This window comes from Scophthalmus maximus, chromosome 6, assembly GCF_022379125.1.
Source record: "Scophthalmus maximus strain ysfricsl-2021 chromosome 6, ASM2237912v1, whole genome shotgun sequence".
Taxonomy (NCBI): domain Eukaryota; kingdom Metazoa; phylum Chordata; class Actinopteri; order Pleuronectiformes; family Scophthalmidae; genus Scophthalmus; species Scophthalmus maximus.
The window spans coordinates 16185001-16191784 of NC_061520.1; the positions used below are offsets into that span (position 1 = coordinate 16185001).

The following is a 6784-nucleotide window of genomic DNA, read 5'->3' on the forward strand; positions in this document are numbered from 1 at the left end:
GACGGGCGAACAACCAAGGGAGCGAAAACTTAAGAGCGCTAGCATTGGCCTCTAGCACGTCTCTTGACCTGTGCGCGAGGGAGGTTTATACACACTGCACAGCACTGGACTGGCCGTCCACCATTACACATGCACAACAAAATAATATTACAGTATTAAATCAACCTTCCAAATATTCGTGCTGGGAGACATGCGGAAAAGCCGTGCATTTATCAAGACTAAAGGAACCAGCATCATTAGGTAAATGTGCCGCAATGTCATCTATTGTCTCAAAAACGCAAGCATTGACAGTGGGTGGTATATGCCGGATTTTATCGTTCTATCGCTCTATAGACTGTTCTATTTTAGGCATTTTATATGGTCTATTGGTAAAGTAGCATTTATCACTTTGACGGGGAGATATGTAAAACAAGAAAGGGGCAAATCCCCTGCCCCCCAGCAAATCGAACCCTACATGTATCTGAAGCTACATGTATATGATGCAACTGAGACTGAATGAAATAATCAAAGATGACATTTTTAATTGTTTCATATCAAATGAAAATCTGAAAGCCAGTTTGGCTTTGTAACTCTCTACCCACCAGTGGGTCCGGCAGAGATTAAAACATGCTGCTGTTGTTTTCAATATCCACTTAAATAAGACTTGTCTGCTACTAAAATGTTTTCCTTCTGCAAGTATTACATTATATGGCCTGAGGTGACCTAAGGTTGTCTAAATGATTATTATGCATCCTTTTGTGGTTTCATGATACATGATACAAACATGATCACCTGCTTTCTCCAATGACATAAATTAAAAATAAAAGAAATGTAGATTACAATGCATTTTGTTCCTCTATAACTTTGCACAAATAATGGTCTTTGATTCACAAACAAGAGCATATAAATTATCTGTTTTTAACACTGGGAATACAAAAGTGCAGAACTGAAAGTGTGTTAAGTGTGTGATAGAGAGAGAGAGAGCAGTGTAGTAATCGGCCAACCAGCCGCACAGCATTTCTTTTTGTATGGGTGAGAGTCACCACGTACGGGGAGATGGAATGAAAGGCATTTAGGAGATGAGTTAGGCGATAAGACACGCGCGCGCGCGCACACACTTCCACTGGAGCCGTCACACACCAAAACCTGATCCTTAACAAAACTTTCCATTCCCTCTCACTCTCTTTATCCCTCTTTCTCCAACTTTCATTCTCAATGTGTAGACAAGTTGAAAACCAAATTACCATTAAGTTTGAAGAATGCGGCTGCCTCTGACCTTGTCAGACTTCAGAGGATAAGAGAAAGAGAACTACAGAGCACGGGAGCAAAGATTAGGTAAGACAGGACAGGAACAATGAAAAACATGGGTTCAAGAAGGGGTCAAGACGGAGATAATCAATTAAATAAGCCTAAAAAAAAGAGCTTTGTGTGTGTGTGTGTATGTGTTTGTCAGATCAGCATCCATTTCTTGTCCTCTGACCAAATATGGGGACAGTTTTTCATTAAACAGTTCAGACAAAGGAATGCTGTGTCTCTTTACAGATGCAAAGGCACATACTTTTTTATTACAAATGATTCTGCCACCAACTGACCAACCTTAACAAAAATAATCTACTAAAAGTGTTGAGGTTTTCAGCATTAACCATCATAACTGATAAAAGCCCAAAAGAGAGACAACAACATCAACTATTCAGTTCTTAAGCTGTGCAGTGATAACACACAGGGTTAAAGCAATAATCTCCACTAAGATTAATGATTTCACTAATGATAAAATGATGTTCAGCATTGATAAAGATCAATTTGATACTTTCAAATCTTTAGTAGTTAACCAAATTGTCATATAATATAAAAAGTACGTGAAACGACAGCACAAGTTGACCGTCAAAATATTCACGTGCACATTTGGCTCGCACTCTGGTCCCGAACCTTTACAAAGAATCCACTTAATTTAGAAGATAGAAGCTCACTCATAGTTCCTGCAGTTATAAGGTCACGGTTCGGTTTGTGGCAAAACCTTTTCCCGTGTTTGCATATTGTTGTTTTTTACTGTATATGATGATTCATACTCAGAAAGTAGAACTGAAGTGACAACAACATTCATTACAAGTTAATAAGTAAAAATGTTTCAAAATGGACCTGCATTGTTTTGCATTTTGTGACTTTCAGGCAAATACATGGCTATTATTCCAGTAATATATGGTCTCGTCTCGTGAACCCAATATTGTGTATCGTCTCGTCTCGTGAGCCAAGTGTCTCGTCACAACCCTATATGAAGAGTATCTTAGTCTTTTGAGCCATTGCCTCAGTGTAGAGCTGTGTGCAGTGCTCTCTGCCGCTCTTTCTCTCTGCCTCGTTCTCTCGCACTGTCACTACCACATTAAAGGTCTGTCACAGTCAGTCTGACCATTGGCAGCAACAGGAGAAATCCCGCCTGTTTCATTGTCCTGTTTAAACATCACAAACGTTTTTATCGTTCTAAGCCGGTAAGCAGGATTCTAACTCAGTAGATATTTTTGATAGGATGCCTTGGAAATGAAGATCGTCCAACCTAATCAACCATACAAGTCATTTGTCCCTGTCCTTGAATGCCACCCATGGAAGCTTACTGATTCAAAAATCATAGCTGAGATGACTCATCAACATCTACAGGAGAAATAACTATGTGACTTTTATGGAGGATCTGAGTGAGCAGAGAGATACAAACACAAACTACAGACGTCCCCTGTAGTTCATACTAACGAGCAAATTGTCCTACATGCACAACAGGCCAGCTGCAGAGTGTGCATCACAGATGCAGCTGAGACGCCATTCGTACAAGAGAAAAGGGAGACTGTGTTCGACAATCACTACTGTCTGTCAGTCAAAAGGGGATATGAAACAGTGGAATGGAGATAATATGAGGAAGTGGAGTCACACATTCAGCACATGCCCCATAATGTCCCACCCACACTCACCTCTGATAGATCATGGGTGATGTTGTCACAAAAGCACATGCCACGCTGTAATTCCTGTGGGTTTCTAGAAAAAGTCCAATTGTCAGTAACTAACTTATGTTGTGATTTGGTCTTTCATTTGTTTTGTTATTCTGATTTTTGAGGGAGACCCAGTATACCACAGAAACAGTTCCTCATACACATTTTGGCCTAGTCACGAAGCGGTTAGAAAACTGTCCAGGTCATGGGAGATCTGTCCATATGGCAAATGGATGAAGCTGTGTTTACACACACGATGCTCTTTCACACTAGAGTACATCCACTGAGCTTTTCCCAGTATGCCTGTATTAGTGTGTGTATGTGTGCGTGCGCTCACGTGGGCGTGTGTGTGTGTCTGCGGCTGCTTCTGTTTACCTAAAGAAAATTAACCCTATTGCCAACACTTACAAGCGGACATGAGTCCAATGAGGCTGAAAATATAACCCACACAACACTTTTCCGTATACACAGCACACAGGACCCAACGCTTGAGCTAATGTGTGGACCTACGCGAGAGGGTGTGTGTGTGTGTATGTGTGTGTGTGTGTGTCACACATTCAAACACAAACATATAAACACAAGCCAGGGATGAGAACTGGTCTGATACAGTTACGGTAACAAGTATCTTAATTAGAACGCAGCGGTCACCTCTCCTGTGAGGTTTAAGTGCTTGAAACTCGACTCTGTTTTCCTTTGTTGGCCTTCCGAGCAGGTTGCAGCTGTGCTATTGGGGAGGCGTTGCAATCGCTCTGTCGGGCTTCAGTGCTGCTCTAAATACTGGTTAGCGACCTCTGACCTTACTGACAGTGACCTCACTGCTCAGTGTGTTTACTGACCTCCGACCTTTGAAACTGTGTGCACTCTGTTACCCCAACTCACTCATCCATGTGTATCTCTCTTCTCAACTGTGCTCCAGCACTGTATACACACACTTGCACTGGCAATGAGACAGGAGGTGAGTGCAGAGCAGGTAAAGATCTGAACAGCTACACTCACACAGCTGGCTATTATGTAGAAATGTTGTCTTATCAGTATATATTACTTTGACAATATGAAATGAACAGGCAGTAAATATGTCTACAGCAATCTAAGGTGATCTCCTTTTTTAAGGTACATTATTGGCCCATGATAAAAGTATACAGAAATATTGTCATTCACAAATACACAGAAAGGAGATTAAGAGTCAGATAAAAAGTGGTGATTCAATGATGACATAACTGTTGTTTATGTAATCATGTGTCCAATTCTGCATCAGTACAGCTATATTTGGAAAAAAAAAAAAGTAGCCAGGCCTAAACATATTCACCGAGTTTATTGTTGATTGTTTCGGTTTTCTTATGCTTTCCCATGGCTGCAGTTCCTTCTAATCCCCATCACATTATCTATGTCATAAATAATCATATACTCACAGTTTAAATGGGCAGTAAGCGATTTGAAACCAATATTGTTTTGTAAAAATCAGCGAATATTTCCTCACGGTCCTCTAGTTGTCGGTTCTGTGTGTGCGGGAGAAAAAAAATCTTTTTTTCGGCGTAAAAAAGTCACGAACGTGCAGTAAGCAGGTGCTTGGAAGAATAAGGTTTACCCGTCAGTTATAGGCTGTCAGACCTATTGACATCTCTCTGCTCTGACCTTTGAACCTGATTGTGTTCTCTGGAGAATGGTATGCTTGATCACAGCGACCAGGCCGAGAAGTCAGGGGACAGTGTCTGATGTCTAACGCTTGCTGTGATGTAAGGTGGCACACATACTCTAAAGAAAAATGTAGGTCAGCATACAAGTCGTCGAGCAGATGAGCTGGAGAGGGGGATTTAAGTTAGAACTTTGTGAGAACAGGAGCTAAAAAGACGAAAAAGGAGTTAAAAATTTCAGTCGACAAAGTTCGGTTTTGATTGTAACTGTCGTCATCACTGCAACTGTAACTAAGTGTATGGTGATCAAGAAGAATAACTTGGTAAGACAAAATAACAGGATCGGACAAAATATGAATGACAAAAATCATTCATTTGATGATAATTGATCAAAATAGTCTACAGTAAAACATGTGGGTCCTTGTAAAGTTACTTCTTAATCCCAGGTTTATTGCATTTGCATTAATCGAAAAATAGACTGGCATAATAACAGGACTGCAAACAGTTAATCGGTTAGTAATCGACTACTAAATTAATGACAAACTACTTTGATAATCGATTAAGCGGTCCAACTAGTTTTTATTCTAAAAAGTCAAAATTCTCTGATTTCAGCTTAAATGTGAATATCTTCCATTTTCTTTGCTCCACTATGACAGAAAAACAAACCTTTGGTTTGTGGTCAAAACAAAACTTTATCTTTGGGATTGTGAAACACGATCGTCATTTTTCACCATTTTGTGACATTTTATGGACCAAACGACTAATTGATTAATCGAAGAACTAATAGGCATATGAATCAATAATTAAAACGATTGCTTGTTGCAGCCCTACATTGCATTACTGGAAAGCAACAGGCATAACAAACCTCACCCTCCACTCAACATGCACGTACACCAATAATAACGTATGCGTATATAAATAAGCCCACTCTGCAGAGAGAGGGCCATAAGGGGAATAAATGGTGCGAAGTGACGTCATTATTTTTGTGTTGGCACTTGGCACCAGGCAGGGCTGTCAAGGAAAGCGCTTGAATAGGCAACAGACTATTACAATCTGTACAGTTTACAGTCACAGCTTATACATAGCAGCGTGGCCCCCGGGGCCGAGGTGTTGTTACTGATACCAGCTGCTTTTAAATGGCAGCTCGAAGCAGAGACAGGGGAAGTGGTGCATTATGGTCCAAACTCAGTGGGACCCAAAGTAGAACCAGTGTCCCTGTCAAACAGGCAAACAGCACCATTTTATTTCATATTATTATGTTCATTGCTTTTGATATTTATATATATATATATAGAATACAAATTCATGGACTCTGGGAAAATAATGTGTAACTGAACTGAAAATTGGATCAGAAACTAAGCATATGAAATATGTAAGTTCAAATATTGTTCTTTATGTGTCAAGTTCATTTCTAGCGCAATAAAGAATATCTCCCTTTATTTGTGTATTATCTCATCTTGAATGTGTGAGTCTTCCTACGTTTATTCTGCACAGATTCATAATAAAGTTTGTCACAAGCAGCAGGATGAAAAGAGAAATGGTGCTCAATAGTGCACTGTCACTTGTGATGCTTGTAAGTGAAGTTGAAGGGTATGATTGTTAACACGCACAGCTACAGGTCTGGCGACACGGCCAGAAAAGAACCTATTCATTCAACTATGTTTGGAGATGATTTAATAACTTTGGACTGGAAAGTACAGGACGGGGCTGCCTTCATCTTCTTAAGGAAATAATAATTTGGCAACGGCTCATTTTTAAACTCAAGGAAATCACAGAACTCGGCGTGTAACGCGAGGAAAGCACGCACGCGACAGTTGTACCCGCCGGACTTCCAGCGGTGTTTGGAGTTGTTTTAACTGTCAGTGGCGGAGGTGAAATATCACTTACCCGCTGTGAAGGTCAGACAGTACGAAGTAACGAGTCGGGTTCAAGGAAAGTGCGTGCCCGCTTCTCTCTGCACGCTCCGACGACTGCGAGTCCGCCGGGCACCTCCAGAGGAGAACGAGTCGAGCTTCAGGGGAAGAAGGAAACAACAACGACAACTGTCGACTTTCGAAGTGAGTCTGTACTTCCACAGGCTGCTGCTGCTGCGCGTGTCACCGCTGGAAGCTCGGGGGATAATTTGTTTTCGTTTCGACCGTCGAGATGTTGTCACAATTCCGAGCGTCTGCGGTCACCTGTGCCGCCGCCAATGGCGAGGCG

General features: G+C 41.1%; 1 protein-coding gene across 2 annotated transcripts in view; it reads right to left on the minus strand.

Moving 5' to 3' along the window:
* tfeb (transcription factor EB) overlaps positions 1-6784 on the minus strand; it is a 27833-nt gene extending 21049 nt beyond the window's left edge. Inside the window, exon 1 of one of the 2 annotated variants that reach the window (XM_035631260.2) lies at positions 6470-6784. The gene's annotated coding sequence lies outside the window, so the exon portion shown is untranslated. The remainder of the gene's footprint in view (positions 1-6469) is intronic. The other variant, XM_035631256.2, reaches the window with a different exon arrangement.